This window comes from Lepisosteus oculatus, unplaced genomic scaffold (assembly GCF_040954835.1).
Source record: "Lepisosteus oculatus isolate fLepOcu1 unplaced genomic scaffold, fLepOcu1.hap2 HAP2_SCAFFOLD_48, whole genome shotgun sequence".
NCBI lineage: Eukaryota > Metazoa > Chordata > Actinopteri > Semionotiformes > Lepisosteidae > Lepisosteus > Lepisosteus oculatus.
Window position 1 is genome coordinate 1,705,054 of NW_027168020.1, and position 22,020 is coordinate 1,727,073.

At 46.0% G+C, this 22,020-nt stretch overlaps 6 non-coding genes across 6 annotated transcripts; 3 read left to right on the forward strand and 3 right to left on the reverse strand.

Annotated features, from left to right (window-relative positions):
- Positions 1 to 3,840: 3,840 nt before the first annotated feature.
- Positions 3,841 to 4,004, forward strand: LOC138230108 (U1 spliceosomal RNA). Its single transcript, XR_011186153.1, has one exon. It is a non-coding gene; the product is annotated as a U1 spliceosomal RNA (small nuclear RNA).
- Positions 4,005 to 4,641: 637 nt separating this feature from the next.
- On the reverse strand, positions 4,642 to 4,760 carry LOC138230179 (5S ribosomal RNA). Its single transcript, XR_011186215.1, has one exon. It is a non-coding gene; the product is annotated as a 5S ribosomal RNA (ribosomal RNA).
- A 1,273-nt stretch (positions 4,761 to 6,033) lies between these two features.
- LOC138230203 (U4 spliceosomal RNA) lies at positions 6,034 to 6,175 on the forward strand. The gene has a single exon (XR_011186238.1). It is a non-coding gene; the product is annotated as a U4 spliceosomal RNA (small nuclear RNA).
- Positions 6,176 to 11,619: 5,444 nt separating this feature from the next.
- On the reverse strand, positions 11,620 to 11,690 carry trnag-gcc (transfer RNA glycine (anticodon GCC)). Its single transcript has one exon. It is a non-coding gene; the product is annotated as a tRNA-Gly (tRNA).
- Positions 11,691 to 14,810: 3,120 nt separating this feature from the next.
- On the reverse strand, positions 14,811 to 14,892 carry trnas-gcu (transfer RNA serine (anticodon GCU)). The gene has a single exon. It is a non-coding gene; the product is annotated as a tRNA-Ser (tRNA).
- A 1,624-nt stretch (positions 14,893 to 16,516) lies between these two features.
- On the forward strand, positions 16,517 to 16,589 carry trnar-acg (transfer RNA arginine (anticodon ACG)). Its single transcript has one exon. It is a non-coding gene; the product is annotated as a tRNA-Arg (tRNA).
- The last annotated feature ends 5,431 nt before the right edge of the window (positions 16,590 to 22,020 follow it).

Below are 22,020 nucleotides of genomic sequence, written 5' to 3' on the forward strand. Positions count from 1 at the left end.
CTATCTGTCAATTCTGTTTTGTTTTGGAGACTCTTGGCTGCCTATGTTGTTCAGTGCAGCGTGAAGGAAACATTTTCCAAAACTGTGTCAGCTCAAAAGTTGTAAGAAAACCTCTCCAGCTGCTTTAACTCTCTTCATTTTTGTCATTTAATGTGACACTCGATGTATAACTGGAGCCTCACATATGCAAATGGTGAGGCTCCAGTTCGACACCCAGTTCGACACCACTTTACAGTATATGACAAAAGCATGGCAGACTGTGCCGGACCGGCAGATAATTTCCGCTTATTTTTACCATATTAAACATTGGAAATCCTCCCACTTGCATTTGTGACACTTGATTTTGGCTCCACCTAAGACACTCTTAAATCTTCAAACACTTTTCTCTTCTCCTGCAACACTCTTGTCTGTCGGCACTATGTGGCAGCGTTGCATGACAACCCATCTCACCACGGAAAGGAACCTAACAGCTTTGGTAAGAGAGGAGAAAAGGACCTTGGCGTTATTAGCGCCACGCTCTAACCAACTGAGCTAACCGGCCTCACGACAGTGCTCCTCTCTGTGCTGCAAAAAATCGAACTCAGGGAATTTCTTTTGCCCTCCTTTGAATAGAAAGCCGTGTATATCAGTGTACGGGCTTTCTCGTGCAGTTTCATGGTTCTTGTAACCCAAATCCTACACTGTTCTGAAGTGCCCCCCCATTTCACAGCATTTTTCAGCTGATTTAAAATGTACCTAAAGGAGAAGCATTATTGAAGACCATCAATTACCAAGAGCTTTTGTCAAAGGTTTTGGTGGTCATTTTTAATGACCACAGAGCGCTGTGACCTCGGTTTTACATCTCATCCAAGAGACAGCGCCCTTTTACAACAGCATCTCCGTCACTATACTGGGGCATTGGGACCCGCACAGACCTCAGGGTGAGCGCCCTCCGCCGGCACCATTAACACCGCTTCCAGCTGGAAGCTTTGTTTTTCCCTGTAGCTCACCCTCATCCGGGTACTGACCTGGCTCACACCTGCTTAGCTTCAGTGAGTTTTCAGTTGTGAGTTGCAAGGGGATGCAAGTGATGGAGCCGCTCGCTGCAGAAGCCACTGCATTGGCCGGGAATCAAACCCGAGCCTCCCGCGTGGCAGGCGAGAATTCTACCACTGAACCACCAATGCTTGTTGCCTGGGTTTTCAAAAAATACGCTTTTTTGGTGCTCTGTGCAAAACGCGTCGACATCTGCTTCCAGTTGCAAAATGCCTTCCGCGGACGCTGAAGAATTTATTTATTTAGACACCGCTCAGAATCCCCTGTAAGATTCTCCCTCAATTCCGTTGTGCAGTGCTTTACCTCTTTCAAAAGGCTTCACTCACCACTATACCACCAACACACGCCCACAGGATCCCAGCAGGACACCACCAGAGAATGCTCACGATTTCGGAAGCTGTCTCCTTGACGTGCTGATTCCACACATCCTGAATAAATCATGATATTGTTAGTTGCTGTAGCTAGATGTTCAAATGAGTTTCATGGCCAGATGGACTGTTTCCTCCAGCGGTATAGTATTGCAGTGAGACAGCACGATGCCTGCAAGACTATGTCACGCTAAACGCCACAGATTGTGTTTGTGTTGGACAGTTGGACCCTACAGTTGGACCCTCGTCGACAACCTGAATAGCTTATTCAGAAGCAGTGCTGGACCGGGAACGAACCAGCTTCTTCCCAGGCACAAGAGTGACTTGTGAGGACTCGCGGTCACACTCTGTGCATAGAGACTTTCTACCAGCCAGCCGGACTGCTGGTAGATCCCCTCGGAGCAAGGACTGCCCTGCGCGCCGCAGTCAGATTCCTCCGCCCGTCCTACTCCGACCTGCACCTCGACTGGTAGGCCGGTAGCCAGAGGACGCCGGGACAACGCCCGTTGGACAACCGCTGGAACAGAGGCTGCAACAGAGCCTGTCAGCTGGTTTATCAGCTGATACTTACCTGGCAGAGGACATACCTTGATCAGCCTGTAGGTGGAGTATTTGGATTGTTTTCTTGTTTTGTGGAAGCAGTGTTTGTTTTGCAGTTTTTGAAATGGCAACCTTTGGATCCCGCAAGAATGCTGTACGTTTTGAGCTTTTGGATGACCTCTTCATGGATCGTATGCAGTTCAGCAGAAAAGTGTTACAGAAGGAGCTTGGCTTTGAACCTCGGCACTTGGATTTCATCTTCGCTCTCCCAGGTCAGAAAGCATTTGAGGTTGTATTTGCTACCTATCCTCTGTTTGAACAATGCGTGGATGTGTTTGAGGCAAAAAGAGGGAAAGTTCCTGCACTTGAGAAGATCAACTTGCAGCCTCTGACACAGAGAGAGAGGAAAACGGTGCATGTTGTTATGTTCTCTTGCTCTGACGTTCTTGCGGCGTCAGAGCAAGAGGCTCCTTCTCGCTGCCCTTCCGCTGTGTTGCAGGGCCCCGAGAGGGAACCCGGAGCGCGCACTTTGTGGGGGGCGGGGGACCGCGTTCGCGCTCTGCCCCCGGTCTCTTGCGCGAGTACTAAATCTCACGGACAGGGGGGCCTCGTCATTGATTGTTACAGGTGAGACGGGGATTAGGAGGAGACCCCGACTGATGGGTAAAGGGGAGCACTAACACCAGAGGGACACCCCCGGCGTCTCTATTTGAGAGACGCCCTGGGGTTTCCTAATGGCCAAGGAGGGTCGGGACCTCAGTTTGACGCCTCCCCCGAAGGACGGCGCCTGTTTGTGCAGCAGAGTGTCGCCATCAGGAGGCTGGGGCGTAAGAGAGCCACACAGCCCGCAGGGTGAGCGCTCCCTACTGGTCCCAGTCACACCTCTTGCAGGAGCAGCAGCAACCGGAGCTTTTCCGGGGGGGAATCTCCCATCCGGGTGCCGGCCAGGCTCACACCTGCTGGGCTGCCCCGGGGGTGAGCCCAGTCGAGAGTCGCAGGGCCAGATCTAGTCACCGGGGAGAAACGATACAAGTGAAGGATTGCTCGGCTCTCGGCACTTGAAAAGACCGACAAAGTCTCGTTCCCGCCGGAGCTGAATGTACCCGCATGTGTGGTGTCGTCTTCTTCCCCCGCCCCGCTGTGTTTGCTGTATTGTCTCTGAAGCCGGCCCCCCCGAGACGAGACGGGCTGTTCCTGTGCCCCAATTAACACTTTACAGGTGCCATTCCCCGGCATTGTGGCCATTGTCGGTGCTCACACGCGATAAGATAAGGCGGAGGAGAGCGGGGCATGCCCAGCGGCAGACATTCAAGGAGGGGGCAGTGCGAGGTGAGGTGAGGTGCGACACGCCGGAGCCCCGACGCAGCTAATGCGGAGCACTTGTTGGACTGGCATCGAAAGGACGTGTGCGCACGGAGCGAGCCTTCCCTGCGGCGGAGCGCGGGAACTTTCTCCCCCCCTCCCGCTGCAGGAGTTGTGTGCACTGCAGCGGTGCCGAGAGAAAAGCACAGAAGGCAGCAGGCTCTGGAGAGCAGGTAAGAGACAGCCTTGTGGGCAGGCGAGCAGGCCCGTTTTTTGGAAATTGCTGAAAAGGTTTGTTCGGTGTGTGGCAGGCGCACGTCGCGAGCTTGCGTGGCGATCTGCTGGTCTGGAGTTATGCAAATGAGGCCGAATTGCATCCCGGGACATGCTGCGAATGCGCAACGGCGACTGCAGATGTGTAGGAAACGGCGCGCTCGTTTTCTCGTTTTGCCCACACTTTTGAGTGTTAGTGTGGCGTGTGAGTGTGTGAAAGAGTGGGCCCAGCAGGAGGCGGTGGCGTGCGGGGCGAGGAGGTGGCCTAGGCTGCGCGATTTGTGCTGTGGGTGCGGGCCGCTTGCAGGGGCCTGTTTAACTCATACTTACCTGGCAGGGGAGATACCTTGATCAAGAAGGAGGTTCACCCAGGGCGAGGCTCGGCCATTGCACTCCGGCTGTGCTGACCCCTGCGAATTCCCCAAATGTGGGAATCTCGACTGCATAATTTCTGGTAGTGGGGGACTGCGTTCGCGCTCTCCCCTGATGTGCTTGGTCCAAAATCAGATACGGGAGGGTTAGGACACCACGAGCTGCGTGGCTGCGGAAGGATCGCGGTTCGACAGGAGTGGACGCCGCTGCTGGTTCTCACTGGCTTTTAGTTAGGGGTCCGGAGAAGCATCTCAAGCTAGTTCCACTACTCCTTCCGGACGTTCATTCCCTTTTCAAAGTCAGTCGTTTTGCTGTAGTCTGCGTTCTTTAGGCTGATTATCGAGGTTAGCCTTTATTTGGTCATGGGGGGCCTCGGTACTGTATGCTGAGTCTAAAGACAGTTTCACCCGTTTTCTGATTGCTCGGTTCTGTACCAGTGCAGACATGTCAAACAGTGAATGGCTGTACCTCTATTGTATCCGTGCTCAATGAATGAAATCGGTAACAAATGAATATATGTCTAGTTATACGAAAAACGAGTGGTTTATCGACTCATCTTCATTTGCAGATTTAGAGGCAGCTTCGATATTCGTTTTACAGACGGTTTTTTTTTTTTTGAATATGGGTCACACACATGCCACAGCAACAAAACATCTCTAGAGATGAGGCTATAGATCACCTTTCCATCCTGCAGGTTTTCCTCCCAAAGCCTACAGCACCAACGGTGACCCCTGCTGGCCGGGAGAGCAAAAGCTTACAGCACCTGGTATTCCCAGGCAGTCTCCCATCCAAGTACTAACCAGGCCCAACCCTGCTTAGCTTCCGAGATCAGACGAGATCGGGCGTGTTCAGGGTGGTATGGCCGCAAGCAAAAGCCCCAGCCCCTGACTCGCTACTTGAAGCTGTGTGTGGCGGGGGCTCCGTGCCCCCCGAGCGGGACTGAAGGATCGTTCGTGTGCAACTCTTTGGAAAGGAGCTGCTTTCCAAATCGCATTGCGTGCCTGGATGTTGGCGAATGCGCTCCCTTGTGTTGGCTCGTCCCGCACTGGAGGAGGACAAACAATCTGCACGGAGGAGCACCAGGCAAGTCTTCAGTGCACAGCACTCTGGAAACATTTCGGGGCTGTCGCGTGTTTATTTCAGCACATAAAGCGCACCGGTCCAACACGTCGGCCGGGCGCGCGGCACCTCCGCCCTCTTGCTGCCCCTGCAGCTGCTTCACTTTTCCCTTTAGTTGCCATCGATTTTTTCGTAGTACAATACATATACGATTGAGGTATCTTAGAGTTCTCCTTCAAAGACCCAGCACTCTCTTTTCTTTTCCCAGTGTTACTCATATCGGACTTTTTAAACCTAAAAAAAAATCGTTTTTTTTTCTTTCAATTATAACTGAAGTTTTATACAACTAGTGTTAAGTCCTTATTTTTCTGTAGTCAAAAAAAGCAAAAATTAACATTCAGGTCATGAAAAACTCAAAAAAACTCCCCAACCACTAAACTTTACCTCCCACCTGAGCGCCATCTTGAACGCCCCTACCACCAGAGAATGCTCACGATTTCGGAAGCTGTCTCCGGGACGTGCTGATTCCACACATCCTGAATAAATCATGATATTGTTAGTTGCTGTAGCTAGACGTTCAAATGAGTTTCATGGCCAGATGGACTGTTTCCTCCAGCGGTATAGTATTGCAGTGAGACAGCACGATGCCTGCAAGACTATGTCACGCTAAACGCCACAGATTGTGTTTGTCCGTTCGTGTCAGTCGTCCCGCAGCCACGGGAAGTGGGACACAAACATGCTGCAATGCTTTCAAGACGTTAGGATTTGTTTGTGCAACATCCAAGACGAGTACTTGTGGCTTGAATGTGAACTGTACGTGCCCGCCCCCTTTCCTCTGTAGTGCATGAGTTCCTCCCGGCATGCCCTTCGTCATTGTTCTGTCATCTTGTATTTAAAGGGTTGTATTTCTGCTGCTGAAAATAAGCAACGGTTTTCTCACAACGCCCTTTGTTCCCAACGGAGCCCTTGTCTGTCATGAAATTCTTCAAAACCTCAAGCTAGAAGAAGAAGACGACAAATATGAAGCGTTATAGCAACGACATGCCATGAGACGATCGATAACGATTTCCATAGGATCCCCGTCAGCTTTGCGCGGTGGCAGTATCGTAGCCTGTGAGGTTTAGCCGAGGCGCGATTATTGCTAGTTGAAAACTTTTCCCAATACCCCGCTTCCGCCGGTTTGCAATACAATCGGCGAAAGCAATTTTTGACAGTCTCGTCAGAGACTGAGCAAGGTGTTTAAAGACAGATTTGGTCACGGTGATATCATGGTAGAAAGAAACGAGCTTGTTACGTGTCAACAGAAACGCTCTTTAGCTCTTTCAGCTTTATGCAGAGAACAGCGTCTGTCGAGATTACTTTTGTGTCAGCGCGAAACGCCGTGTGCTTGTCAGTATGATTTCATATTGCTCGTAGCGGCGCCTGGCTTTTGTCTGTCAAACGTTAGGTTGCGCTTCTTCATGCTGCATCGTCGGCATGAGTGGAGCATTTTAAACGTCTGTACTTACTGCGCCCCATAAGAAATCGTTTGTCCCCATTCAAAAGAGATTGTGCGATGTCCTGCAGCGTTCGCAAAGCAAACCTTTGACAGTTTGAAAAGAGGGATTTATTCTGCTTCCTGTGCGTGCAGTAGTTACAAAGTTGAACGTCTTTACACGATCTGCTGCAGTTTTCAGTGGGTGGGCTTTGTCAAATGGCTTGGAAAAACGCACTGTGTTTCTGCTCGGGAAACATCATGAGCAGTGTCCTGCATGTTTTCTGTGTATAGCTGTCTTTTAACGCATACAGAATTCATTCGAAATCATTGATTTCTCCAATTAACAAGGGTCTCTTTTTGAACCTGCCAGAAGCATTCTTTCAATGTAACAGATTTACTCCGGGGAAGGGCAGCATGACATTGAGAGTAGCTCAAGCTTTCAGCACCTTTATCTGACTGCATGTATGCAGACACTGCTCAGAATCCCCTGTAAGATTCTCCTTCAATTCCGTTTTGCAGTGCTTTAGCTCTTTCAAAAGGCTTCGCTTTGCTAGTCACAATCCAAGGCTCATGACAGCATTTGAAAACATTCGTAACTGCGTTGGCCGGGAATCGAACCTGGGTTAACTGCTTTGAAGGCAGCTATGCGCAACACTGGCTCGCTCCAGAATAAATCTCACGTCGCGGGCATATTTTTTTCCATTTTACCGTGAGTCGGGCTCAGCTGCACAGAGGAGAGAGCAGAGCAATGAGGTCACGGGGACAGGGGAGTCACACGCTGGCGGTTTGAATACGCGGAAGATCACTGAGGGATCCACAGTATATGGACTCTCCGTGCGCCATCAGTCCGCACTCCGGACTCTGAATCCTGCCATCCGAGTTAAGATCTCGGCGGAACCTGAGGCGCAGTTCCTTCTTAAAACGTAATCTGGTGAGCATTTCTAGAATCGTACTTGTATAGATGCAGCCTTTAATGTGTTGCTAGGTTAAAATTGATGACTTCTTGTATTTCAGTAGGCAACTGCCCTCTTGATTTCGGATTTAATTTCTTTATTACAGGGGCGCTTTTATGAAGACAGAGTCATGTTCAGGTACTTTGCTTGATGGAGGAAGCTCATTTCGGACTCTGTGATCTGCTCACCTGGAAAGGTCTGCTATACTACTAAAAGAGAGAAGTAGAGTCTGGAAGAAGGGACAATTTTATGATGCTTTGGAAGATAATGTTTTTTTTTTCTTATACTGAAAATGAAAGGTAGTTGTTTCTATATGGACTCAGTCTTTGGAATTTGTATATATATATTTCAGTGATCCCTCAGCCATTCCTTCTGTATTGTAATTCAATTTCTCTTTTAAAATTCCTTCCCCACTTCTAGGACCTGCAGTTGCTGAACTCCACAATGGCTTCTATTGGAAAGTCTGTGACTGAGACCAAGTGTTCACTTTTTTATGAAACCATTATTTATTTAGGAGCAATGAGCAATTCTTATATAAATGCAATAAAATCATTATGCTCAAACTATGAGAGAGAAAATTAAGGATAATTTAAGAAATCAGTCTTAGCTTGTTTCTATACACAGATGGTATTATTTATTTTCAAAGGAAACCCGCGAGGATTCCCCTGGTGTGCAAGATGTGCCTGAATACTCTTGATCAGCTTCCTGCTCACTTGAAGAGGGCGTGTATGAAGCACGCCACGGCAGAAAACATCAGGATGGCCTCTCAACAGGCGAGGGAGGACATGATGAATCACCTGAAGAACGGGGTCATCGTGGATTACCACAGAATAGAGATCGTGTCTGGTGAGGCAAACAGGATAGTGGTTGTAAGACTGCTAGAGTCCTTGGGCCTTTTTGTACATGGGAAGCCTGAAGACACATTGGCAAGGTGAGATATTTTTAATCTGTAAGGCTTCTGTAGTTTCTTTTTGAAATCATTGTTACAACATATTATGTAAAAGCATGTTGAAAAGAATCTACCTGCATTCCAGCGGCCCTGAGCAAGAGGCCGCTGTCCAGGAGGAAGAGATGCCAGAGGCTGCTCTAGAAACTGAAACAGAAGCGGATAAGGAAGGGGAAGATGTGAGCTCTGAAGAACTCTATCAGCAGTAAGACTTTTTATTTTTCAGATGTATCAATTTTTTACTAAAATTCTAATTTGTCTTATAGGTATAAAATGTTTAAACCGGTGTTTTATATCCTTACAGGCCCTGAGTAGTTAAAAAGTATCAGCAGGCCGGAAGAGAGTGGCCCAAGCTGGACTCTATAGAAAGCACTCCCTGGATGCTCCTCTCCTGATTGGATTCAAACAGTACCTTACCAAGGATCTGGGAGTGGCAAATTATTCTCAGGAGGTATTTATTTTTTAAAGGCATTTAAAATTAAGCAATGGTATCTTCATTGTAAATGTTTTTATTTCTTAGCTTAAAATTCACCCATGTGAAATGATGTCAGCCATAAACATCATGACTCTATATTTCCTACCTGAATCTATTCTACTTAAATTATTACATTATACACAATTTGAGTTCATTTTAAAAAGTAAAAGGTAATGAAAGGAATGCATTTTCATAAGAAAGATAATACCGATATGCATGTGATAATCTTCCTTATATCATGTAGTGCATCATTTGGACACTTTGTGGGCTTCAAATACAAAGAAAATCATGTTCTATGGTACAAGATAAATACAAAACTTAAGCTTTTATTTTAATTAGATTTCTTTATAAAGCATAAGCAATCATTTATTACATCGCTTCTTGAATTAAATCTTTTGACAAGAGGTAAGACTTCTGTTACATTTAAACCCATGTTTAGCTGTGTTTTTTAGATTTAACTGAACCAATTTCTGTGTGTGATAATGTCCTTGAATTCTGACAACATCACACTAAATTACATGATATAAAACAGCTAATGTTTCTAGAGATAAAGTTTCTGAGATGCTTCTAATTACTTTTTATTACCAGGGACAGTTTAATTCACCTTGTACAGTACTGTAAGACCAAGATGCTTTTTTTAAAAGTTATTTAACATTTTATAGAACTTTGTCTACTATGGCAACATGATGTGCTTGGTGAAACTTGGAAAAATACTGCTTGGCCACTTATCTTAAGATAAAGATAGGATAAAGGTTTATCTTTTGCACCTACCTGACCCCCAGGGAAGGCCAATGCTTTCTAAGTTGATGGTTCCCTACAGTAGACTGTACTTTAATTTCAAAGGTAATGTATATTGACCCAAATCAGTTTTGGAATCCAATCTACTGACGAGATGGAGCACATCCTTTTTTCAGGATTTTAGCATCATACGTTTGGTATATTTAGTCCCTAATGCTGAAAGAAATGATCATAGAACATTTGGACACTTTTAGGGCTTGAAATACAAAGCAAATCATGTTCTATGGTACAAGATAAATACAAAACTTAAGCTTTTATTTTAATTAGATTTGTTTATAAAGCATAAGCAATCATTTATTACATTAATATATGTAAAAATAACATTTTAGCATCATACGTTTAGTATATTTAGTCCCTAATGCTGAAAGAAATGATCATAGAACATGACATCTAACCTTACCTGCGGTGTTTTTAATCCCTATTGCTCAATGCACGGTGAAAGCATTCCATACATGTGTCTGACAATGAGGAATGGGCCCCTGAGACAGTCATTTGCCTGTTTCACAAATGATCGTATTTTACTAGAGATTCTGCTTGGGATTCAGATGTGCATTCGGACAGCAATCCCTTTCAAGAAATGATATGTTCTGGATGAGGTCAAAGGTGCTGGAACACTGTATCTAGGATGTGTTTGCAGAGACTGTGTGTCTCCTGCTTCAACGCAGTGATAAAGAGATGTGCTCCTTTAATTTATTGGTACATGCCCAGGGCAGTAAGCAGTCTGAGGATTTATTTCCAGATGGCATAGAGCAGTGAAGCAGTGAAGTAGTGCAAAACACTGGATCATTATATTATTAGAATCTATTCTACTTAAATTATTACATTATACTCAATTTGAGTTCATTTTAAAAAGTAAAAGGTAATGAAAGGAATGCATTTTCATAAGAAAGATAATACCGATATGCATGTGATAATCTTCCTTATATCATGTAGTGCGTCATTTGGACACTTTGTGGGCTTGAAATACAAAGAAAATCATGTTCTATGGTACAAGATAAATACAAAACTTAAGCTTTTATTTTAATTAGATTTGTTTCTAAAGCATAAGCAATCATTTATTACATTAATATATGTGAAAATAACATTTTAGCATCATATGTTTAGTATATTTAGTCCCTAATGCCGAAAGAAATGATCATTTGTTTAACATGCACGGGTCTGTCTCAAAGGATGCAGTACTCCTGAAGGGTCTCAAACCCTACATTTCGGATGCCTAGCTGTATCCCTCACATGTGGCACCTCAGAATGACTTCTAACCTTACCTGTGGTGTATTCAGTCCCTATTGCTCAATGCACGGTGTACATACTGCATACATGTGTCTTGAGAATGAGGAATGGGCCCCTGAGACAGTCATTTGCCTGTTTCACAAACAGGGACCTGGACCTAGACCTGGCCCGTACAGGGCTCAAACCCGCGACCTTGGCGTTATTAGCACCACGCTCTAACCAACTGAGCTAACCAGCCTCACGACAGTGCTCCTCTCTGTGCTGCAAAAAATCAAACTCAGGGAATTTCTTTTGTCCTCCTTTGAATAGAAAGCCGTGTAATCAGTGTACGGGCTTTCTCGTGCAGTTTCATGGTTCTTGTAACCCAAATCCTACACTGGCCTGAAGTGCCCCCCCATTTCACAGCATTTTTCAGCTGATTTAAAATGTACCTAAAGGAGAAGCATTATTGAAGACCATCAATTACCAAGAGCTTTTGTCAAAGGTTTTGGTGGTCATTTTGAATGACCACAGAGCGCTGTGACCTCGGTTTTACATCTCATCCAAAAGACAGCGCCCTTTTACAACACAGCATCTCCGTCACTATACTGGGGCATTGGGACCCGCACAGACCTCAGGGTGAGCGCCCCCCCGCCGGCACCATTAACACCGCTTCCAGCTGGAAGCTTTGTTTTTCCCTGTAGCTCATCCTCATCCAGGTACTGACCTGGCTCACACCTGCTTAGCTTCAGTGGGTTTTCAGTTGCGAGTTGCAAGGGGATGCAAGTGATGGAGCCGCTCGCTGCAAAAGCCACTGCATTGGCCGGGAATCGAACCCGAGCCTCCCGCGTGGCAGGCGAGAATTTTACCACTGAACCACCAATGCTCAGTGCCTGGGCCTTCAAAAAAGACGCTTTTTTGGTGCTCTGTGCAAAACGCGTCGACATCTGCTTCCAGCTGCAAAATGCCATTTGTGGACGCTGAAGAACTTATTTCTAAGGCAGTGGGTACAAGCGATTGGGCGTTTTAAAACCACCAGGAACAGCAAAGAGGCGCGCTTCTTTGCTTGTGCCGAAACACACCGACCGAAAGCGGACAACGTAGTCGGCGGGATTGGAACCTGTGCGGGGAGACCCCAATGGATTTCTAGTCCATTGCCTTAACCACTCAGCCACGACTACAGCAAGCCCCACTGCCGCTGCGTTCTTGCTACAATCTTACCTGGATCGCGAGGCGCCGGCGGAAGCCTATTTCAAAGTCGTTCTCCGTTTCAAAAAAACATTTCCAAAATACAAGCCTTGCAGACAGACACGCCTCAGAGGACTTCAGGGTGGCTTCATGTCGGAATGATAAAGTCTCCCCGTCCGGACATGAAAATGCCACTTTGTTACACACAAAAAAAGAATCAACAACAGAGAAATGCCCACAAGCATTTGAAAAGCCGCACCACGTCGCACTTGAAATAGCTCTTACATTAGTGGTAGACACAGGAATCGCCTTTTTATTTACGCTCTTACCAACGCGATGGAAAGCAAAACAAAGCAAAGCAGAGCAAAACAAAACGAACAAACGAAAACCCTCACGTCCTGCACTTGCATATAACGCCGTTACGTGCCCAAGCGGTATTGTACGTCATCCTAGCACTGCACCCCGGGTCGTACGGTATATGGGAACGAGCACACGCCACGAATCGTCTCGAATCACTCCCTACAGCTGTAAGGCGCCTTGAAGCGTGCACCCCCAACATTCTTCTTTGCGCATCTGTGAAAGGTAAACTCTTGAGCAAACTCTGAACCAGCTCTAAGGAAACTAATCCGATTAGACGTTACTTTGACTCATCTTCTTACGCTCAGTGCCGGATTGCTCAAACTCCAGCTAGGGTTAGGGTTAGCATTCCCACGCTACTTAGACACTTTGTTTACGCTCAGTGCTGGATTTTGGGAACTTCAGGACGAGTGGGAATTTTCTCCTATCTGTCCATTCTGTTTTGTTTTGGAGACTCTTGGCTGCCTATGTTGTTCAGTGCACCGTGAAGGAAACATTTTCCAAAACTGTGTCAGCTCAAAAGTTGTAAGAAAACCTCTCCAGGTGCTTTAACTCTCTTCATTTTTGTCAGTTAATGTGACACTCGATGTATAACTGGAGCCTCACATATGCAAATGGTGAGGCTCCAGTTCGACACCCAGTTCCACACCACTTTACAGTATATGACAAAAGCATGGCAGACTGTGCCGGACCAGCTGGTAACTTCCGCTTATTTTGACCATATTAAACATTGGAAATCTTCCCACTTGCATTTGTGACACTTGATTTTGGCTCCACCTAAGACACTCTTAAATCTTCAAACACGTTTCTCTTCTCCCGCAACACACTTGTCTGTCGGCACTATGTGGCAGCGTTGCATGACAACCCATCTCACCACGGAAAGGAACCTAACAGCTTTGGTAAGAGAGTAGAATTACCTGAAGAACTGCTTTCCATGGAAGCAGGACCAAGCGATGTAGCATTTTTATAGTACCAGGAAAGGAGAAGCGGCACTTCGCCTTTGCCGCACAGGCACAAGGTGACGTGCGGCAGACGCCGTAGTCAGCAGGATTCGAACCTGAGCGGGGAGTCCCCAATGGATTTCAAATCCATCGCCTTAACTACTCGGCCACGACTACAGCGAGCTCGCCGCCGCCGCATTCCTCCTATAATCTAACACGGAGTGCGAGGTGGCTGCGGAAACCTTTTTAAAGTCGCTCTCTGTTAAAAAAAAAACCTTTCACAAGATACATGCCGGCAGACAGACACGCCTCAGAGGGTTTAAGGCTGGCTTCACGTTCAAATGATAAAGTCTCCCCGTCCGGATGTCAAAATGCAACTTTGGCAGACAGAAAAAACATCAACAAACCACAAATGTGGACAAGGATTTTACAAGCTGCACCACACTGCACTTTCAAAAGCATTTACATTCGTGTTAGACGCAGGAATTGTCTTTGTTTTGCGCGCTTACGAACGCCATAGAAAACGAAACAAAACAAAAGCCCTCAGCTCCTGTACTTGATTATAACGCCGTTACGTGTCGAAGCAGGAATTTACGTCATCTTACCACTGCAACATGGGGAATAGAGGGAAATGAACACACGCTACGAATCGTCTCAATCACTCCCTAGAGTCGTAAGGCACATTGAAGGGTGCACCCCCATCATTAATCGTTGGGCCTCTGTAAAAGGAAAGCTGTTGAGCAGTCTTTGAAACAGCTCGGATGAAACACTTGATTGCTTCCATGTGCATCTGGAGCCCACTTCTTATTTTCACTTCACGCCGCCCAAAGCATTTCTAAAACAGGAGATTCGCGTTTGGGAATGCGCCCTGCCCTACAAATAAAACAGGTCTACGGGTCTGAAACCTGCTCCATGGAAAACAGTTCTGTTGCGCTTTTGATCAAAGGGAGATTCTCTGTTCTTACTTTTTGATTACATAACACCCAAAGGGGCTTCTTTGGAGCTGGATTCCAACCAGCATCCTAAAGTTTCTTGGCGGTATCCTTTACAGTCCTCTGTTCGGTCGACAAGGAACAGAAGGGGGCAGCTTTCCTCACACATACAGTGCAATGTACTGTAGTGTTCCCCTTCATTGAATTCGCAGTTCTGCATCAGACCTCTAACTCGTTTCCTTAGCTTGGATTTAAGCCACGAAGCAGGCTTCTACTGTATAAACGTCTAGAGGAATCACAAACTATTTGAGAGGCCATCATCCCAGGGGGAACTGACAAAGTCTATCCCTAAACACCTAGCGCAGTCTCTCGAGAGACTGTCAAAAATCGCTTTCTCCGTTTGTGCTGCAAGTAAGTGAAAACGCGGTCTCAACCCAGAGCCACTTGGCAGCAGCGGCACGTAAATACTGTTACTACCACTGCTCGATACCAACGTTAGCCTACTATACCATGTTCAGCCACCGCTAGAAAATGTAAGGCTCTAGTACTGGAGCAAACAAAAGGAGAGCCAACGTCAAACGTAGAGAGCGACGAGGATGGGATTCGAACCCATGTGTGCAGAGCACAATGGATTAGCAGTCCATCGCCTTAACCACTCGGCCACCTCGTCGATGAAACTGGGCTGTCCAGACATGGGTTGGCGCGCTCCAGATGATCTTTTTCTTTTTTTTCCCTCGTACTCAAGGGTCCTTTTCCTGTTCCACATGCGATTTCAACATTTTCCTTGGGAGATGTCAAGCCAGCAAGCCACTGCTGTGGTTCAGTGGCCATTGTGGAGTTCAGTGGCCCTGTTGTACACAGAAAGCACATTGAGCTCCTTGGACATGAAAAGTTCCAGATAAAAGCCATTTGTCATCCTTTCTCTTGGTGTCGATGTTGCTATTGTATGTAAAGGTGGCAACTTGCTCAGCGAGCAGGCGGAGCACACACCGAATGCAGATGTGTCTGAGTGGTGTGTCCAAGTGGCTGCAAAAGGACAACACTACCGGGGCGCCGTTGCTTAGTTGGTTAAAGCGCTTGTCTCTTAAACAGGAGATCCTGAGTCCGAATCCCAGTGGTGCCTTCTTTGTTCTGTCTTCTCGAACAGAACTGGTCCTTACAGACAACCGCCTACGGCTAGACTTAATGAAATGCAAGTATTCATTTCCTGTCTTTAACGCGACTTGTTTTTCTTAAAATGGATGGAACTTGCAAAACATGAAATACAAACATTGCTAATCAGCGCTAGCGGCTGGCAAAAAAAAAGAAGTCAGCAATGTTTTTTTTCTTTAACCTTAACCCTGCTAATGGAGAAGAGTTAAACGACCGAGTCTATGCAGCTTAAACGGTGCTCATGTCGGGTTCTTAGCTGAAAGGGTGGTAAATCACGCTCACCCCAGTCCTTAATCTTTTAAAAGGATACAATATTGAACCTAGTCGCCACATCACATACATCCTGTTCAACGATAAAAAAGTGACATCTATCCTCGATCCAGAGTAAATCCCACGATGAGGGCATATTTTTTTCCACTTTACCATGAGTCGGGCTCAGCTGCACAGAGGCGAGAGCAGAGCAATGAGGTCACAGGGACAGGGGAGTCACACGCTGGCGGTTTGAACACGCGGAAGATCACTGAGGGATCCACAGTATATGGACCCTCCGTGCGCCATCAGTCCACACTCCGGACTCTGAATCCTGCCATCCGAGTTAAGATCTCGGCGGAACCTGAGGCACAGTTCCTTCTTAAAACGTAATCTGGTGAGCATTTCTAGAATCGTACTTGTATAGATGCAGCCTTTAATGTGTTGCTGGGTTAAAATTGATGACTTCTTGAACTTCAGTAGGCAACTGCCCTCTTGATTTCGGATTTAATTTCTTTATTACAGGGGCGCTTTTATGAAGACAGAGTCATGTTCAGGTACTTTGCTTGATGGAGGAAGCATATTTCGGACTCTGTGATCTGCTCACCTGGAAAGGTCTGCTGTACTACTACAAGAGAGAAGTAGAGTCTGGAAGAATGGACAATTTTATGATGCTTTGGAAGATAATGTTTTTTTTTTCTTTGAAATCGAAATGAATCAGAATATCAGTGCAAAAGACAAACTCTTGGTTTGGTTTAAAGAGATATGGTTTTAAAACAGACAAAATGTAGAAAACAGGTGTTTCTCACTTTTGGAAAAGAATGGACCGGGGGTAATATTTTACTAGGTGCAGTGCTGATCTCACTGGGTTACAGTCCTGCAGTGTCACACCAGGGCCAGTGGCGCAATGGATAACGCGTCTGACTACGGATCAGGAGATTGCAGGTTCGACTCCTGCCTGGCTCGGGTCGTTTTTAAACGCATGGGGCTACTCCCTAAGTAGTCTGTGCTACTTACTGCATTGTAATCGTACCCAGTAAGAGATTTCCTTCATGTAAATGAACTGCACCTGAGAGCTTTAGAAAAACACCTGGGCTCAGTACGGTGCTGAGAGCTCAGCGTTGCTGTTCTAATTAGCACGCACTGCATCGGCTATGAGCCCGAACCTTTCAATTATTCCGATCAGTAAGTCAACACGTAGTCCACATGAACGGTAGAAATATTCTCTTGTCTGTCTCTTGTTTGTATAGAACTGAATGTCCCTGACAATGTACTGTTAGTTTTAATTGAAGAACGGCATTTGTGTTCAAATATACCAGACAAGTTTATGTAACTGCTCATGCGACACTCAGTTGTAATTAGTCAAGAAATAAAGTCGAACAATAGCTGCGGGTTTGATTCTGAACGTATGAGATTGCAGCGCCTTTTACTTCCATTGACAAATGATAGAGATTCGAAGAGAGATCCTTCAGACCAGCAAGCAAACCCACGGCTATTTCGGTTTTCTATCTAGGCAACGTTGGTGTCTGCAATAGCATACATGAAAGCGTGATGCAATTTCTGTGGCTACATTTGTTGCACATCATGCACAGTAAGAGTGTTTCTAACACCAAATAAAAAGTCAACAATTAGCGATCACGCCTTCTCCTCAGTTAACCCACTGAAACCCTTGCTGTTAACAGTTCTTTACTGCGTGCTTTACCAGCACCTACATATCGTGTCGGTTCTTTCAGCTTTATTCATTAGGTTTTCAAAGGCATAAGTAGAGCACCAGAGGTGCGAACGCAAAATGTGTAGTTATCTGAAGAATTGATTTCCATGGCAGCGGGTCCAAGCGATTTCGCGTTGTTATAGTACCAGGAAAGGAAAAGCGGCACTTCGCCTCTGCCGCGCAGGCACAAGGCGACGTGCGGCAGACGCCGGAGTCGGCAGGTTTCGAACCTACGCGGGGAAGCCCCAACGCATTTCGAGCCCATCGCCTTAACCACTCGAGCACGACAAATGCGAGCTCGCCGCCGCCGCATTCCTCCTATAATCAAACACGGACTGCGATTTGGCTGCGGAAACCTTTTTAAAGTTGCTCTCCGTTAAAAAAAATACCTTTCACAAGATTCGTGCCGGCAGACAGACACGCCTCAGAGGGTTTAAGGCTGGCTTCACGTTCAAATGATAAAGTCCCCCAGTCCGGATGTCAAAATGCAACTTTGGCAGACAGAAAAAACATCAACAAACCAAAAATGTGGACAAGGATTTTACAAGCTGCACCACACTGCACTTTCAAAAGCATTTACATTCGTGTTAGACGCAGGAATTGCCTTTGATTTGCGCGCTTACGAACGCCATGGAAAACGAAACAAAACTAAAGCCCTCAGCTCCTGCACTTGATTATAATGCCGTTACGTGTCGAAGCAGGAATTTACGTCATCCTACCACTGCAACACGGGGAATAGAGGGAAATGAGCACAAGCTACGAATTGTCTCTAATCAGTCCCTACAGTTGTAAGACGCCTGGAAGCGTGCACCCCCATCATTAATCTTTGCGCATCTGTGCAAGGTAAACTCTGGAGCAGTCTCTGAAACGGCTCAAAGGAAACACGTGATTGATTCCATATGCATCTGGGGTTCATTTCTTATTTACATTTAATTCAAGGGAAAGGCTTGGGTCAGTTTCAGACGGCCTCCAACAGCGAGATTCAAGCGCCCCACCTTCAGCCCAATCTGCGCCGCCAGAACGACAACGGCTCCTCTGGTCTTTGGGGTGCGGTTGTGACCCCGTAACCTAAAGTGTTGGTGGCAGACAAATGGAGACTAACAGGTGATGTCCTAGGACATGACTACATTGTGACACTCGGTGGGGATGGTGACCATTGCTTGGAAAAGAGTGCGAGGCCCCTTTAGAAAAACATTTTGTTAACAGGCATTCTGCCTCAGCCTAAACACCTATTGCTTGCAAAGCGCATGCTATTAGACAGGCACCTCTGCAAGACCTTAAGAGTCTCTTAAACTAGTGATAGTAAGGTGTTCCCAATGGGCGATGTTTGGCTTTCAAATCATCTCTCTGTGGAAGCGCCGAGATGCAGCTGTTTAAGGCTTAGAAGCAGCTGACTGTTTCACTACCTAGCTGATTACTGTCAGTCAGGGAGCTCAGAGGTGAAAAGCCTGTCTGAGAGACAATTCGCCGTCGATGAGTTCAATATGTTCCGTACCAGCTCGGCGCAACTGAGATCATCTTGGTAGCCGTGTAGCTCAGATGAGTGAGAGCGTGTGTGTGTGTACCACCGTGATTGGATGCCGGTCCTTCTCAGGTCACAGTAAACCTTCTGCTGCCTAACTTCCCTAATTTTGGGGATCCCTTTGAAAAAGCAAAGGAAAAAAAACTGGCTCTTCATCAGCATGATCGACCTCACCCAGTGTGGCGCAGTGGCCTAATGGCTAAGACACTGGCCTCCTAAGCCAGGGATTGTGGGTTTGAGTACCATCTGGGGTGCTCCTGTCCCATTTTGAGCGTACAAATGTCCTTTTGATTTGCAAAGCTACAACCCCACCTTACTCAGTGAGCGTCTCTTCTTTTCTCTCACATACAGTTGGGAGAAAAACTTTTGTAAACAGCCCTTCAGAATGATGTGGATTTCTGCATGAATGGCTCCTAACATGTGATCTTATCTTTATCTAAGTCATAATAATTAATAAAGAGAGTCTGATTTAACAAACAACACACGCCCAACATTTGACATTGCTGTTTCTTTATTGACCAAATGGTTTAAACAATCAAGGTCATTGATGGAAAAAGTACGTGAACCCTTATATTAAGGAGCTAGTGGAACCTCCTTTATGACAAAAACCTCAATCCCCACTTTCTGTAGCGGCTGGTCAGACCTGAGCAGCGGTTAGGAGGTATTTTGGCCTATTCCTCTATGCAAAACTGTTTCAGTTCATGTATATTTTTGGGATGTCTTGCGCTGAACGGCCTGCTTCAGATCACGCCACAGCACTTCAATGGGATTGGGGTCAGGACTCTTACTTGGCCATCCCAAAATACGGAATTTCTTCTGTTTCAGCCACTCTGTTGTTGATGTACTCCTTTGTTTTTGTCATGCTGCATGACCCAGCCTCTTTCGAGTTTTAGATCACAGGCAGACACCCTGACATTCTGCTGTAGAATTTCCTGATACATCTTGGAATTCATCGGTCCCTCGATGATTGCAAGCCGTACAACCTCCGCCATGTTTCCCAGGTGGGATGAGGTTTTGGAGTTGGTATGCAGTGTTTTGTTATCTCCAAACATAACGCTGTGCACATTTACCAACAAGTTCAACTTTTGTCATGTCTGTCCACAGAACATTGTTCCAGGAGTTGCTGTGGAACATCCATGTGGTCTTTAGCAAACTTGAGAGGGGCAGTGGTGGTTTTTTTTGGGGGGAGAGCAGTGGTTTCCTCCGTGGTGACCTCGCATGATCACCGCTCCTGTTCAGATTTCTTCTTATGGTGGACTCATGGACACAGACGTAAGACAAAGTCAACCACCTGTTCGCTAGATCCCATCCCCACTCAGCTAGTCAAAGATTCCCTCGAAGGACTGGCAGGACCTATAATTAGTATGATGAATGCATCGCTTGCGTCAGGCGTTGTACCTGATCAATTTAAGGTAGCGGTTGTTAGACCGCTCCTTAAGAAGTCAAATTTGGATCCACAAGTTCTTAACAACTACAGGCCTGTCTCAAAGGTCCCATTTCAATCTAAAAGTTTTGAGAGAATAGTTGTTGCCCAATGTCAATCGTATCTGGATTCAAATAATATACTTGAGAAATTTCAGTCTGCTTTCTGAAACTGTATTAACGAGAGTCGTAAATGATATTCTCTTAGCTACTGATGTGGGGAATGCAACAGTGCTTGTGCTTCTAGATCTTAGAGCTGCCTTTGACACGGTTGACCTCTCTGTTTTGTTACACAGGCTTGAGTTTGAGGTTGGCTTATCTGGAACCGTCCTTCAGTGGTTTACTTCACATTTTACTCATCGTTTTCATTATGTTCAAATATCTAATAATTGTACTGCTTCATCAACGTCACCAGTTCAATTTGGGGTACCAGACGGATCAGTGCCGGGGCCAATATTGCTCTCTCTCTCTACATGCTGCTGCTAGGTAGGATAATACGAAAAAATAATATGAACTTTCATTCATATGCTGATGACACTCAAATAAACATTTTGTTCACACCAAACGACAACTTTTCTATTATCACTTTAGTTAAATGCATTAATGAAGGAAAGACTTGGATGTGTGAAAACTTTTTGTTACTCAACTCTGAGAAAACTGAGGATCTGTTGATCGGAGGCAACAATACTGATAGGACTACTATAACTTCAGCACTTAACTCAGAGGATTTAAACATTTGCCTCAAAGAGACAGCACGTAACCTAAGTGGCATATTAGACACAAGGCTCTTAACAACTTGCATTGTTAAGTGCCTTGAGACAACCTTGTTGTGAAAGGTGCTATATAGAAATACATTGATTTGAACTGAATTGACAATGTAAAATGTTGTGTGTGTTGTTTGTTAAACAAGACTGTCTTTATTTATTATTATGCGTCAGATGAAGATCAGATCACATTTTAAGAGCCAATCATGTAGAAATCCAGATCATTCGCGTTTTAAAAGTTGCGGGAAAAGCAAAACAGGTGCTTTTCCTTTGTTGCGCAAACACACGACAACACCGTAGGCGGCAGGACTCGAAGCTTCGCAGGGAGACCCCCATGGCTTTCTAGTCCATCGCCCTAACCACTCGGCCGCCTCCGCCGCCACTGCCTTTTTGATGCAGTCTAACATAGAGTGCCGGGCAGCGGCGGAAACCTTTTTCAAAGTCGCTTTCCGTTTAACAACAACAAAAAAAACTTTCACAAAATGCATGCTAGCAGACAAATGCGCCTCAGAGGACTTAAGGCTGGCTTCAAGTTGGAATGATAAAGTCTCCCCGTCCGGTCAGGAAAAGGGAACTTTGTTAGACAGAAAGAAGGAAGTAACAATAACGGAGAATTGTGTGCAAGGATTTTAGAAGCTGCGCAGCCCTGCAGTTTCAATAGCCCTTTTATTCGTGTTAGATGCTGGAATTGCCTTTTTTTGACGCTCTTACGAATGCGATGTCAACGAAAACAGAACAAAGCACAAAAAACCCTCAAGTCCTGCAGTTGGATAGAATGCCGTTACGCGTCCAAGCCGTATTTGACTTCATCCTACCATTGCAACACGGGGCGTATATGGAAACGAACACACGCTACGAATTGTCTCTAATCAGTCCCTACAGTTGTAAGGCGCCTGGAAGCGTGCACCCCCATCATTAATCTTTGCGCATCTGTGCAAGGTAAACTCTGGAGCAGTCTTTGAAACGGCTCAAAGGAAA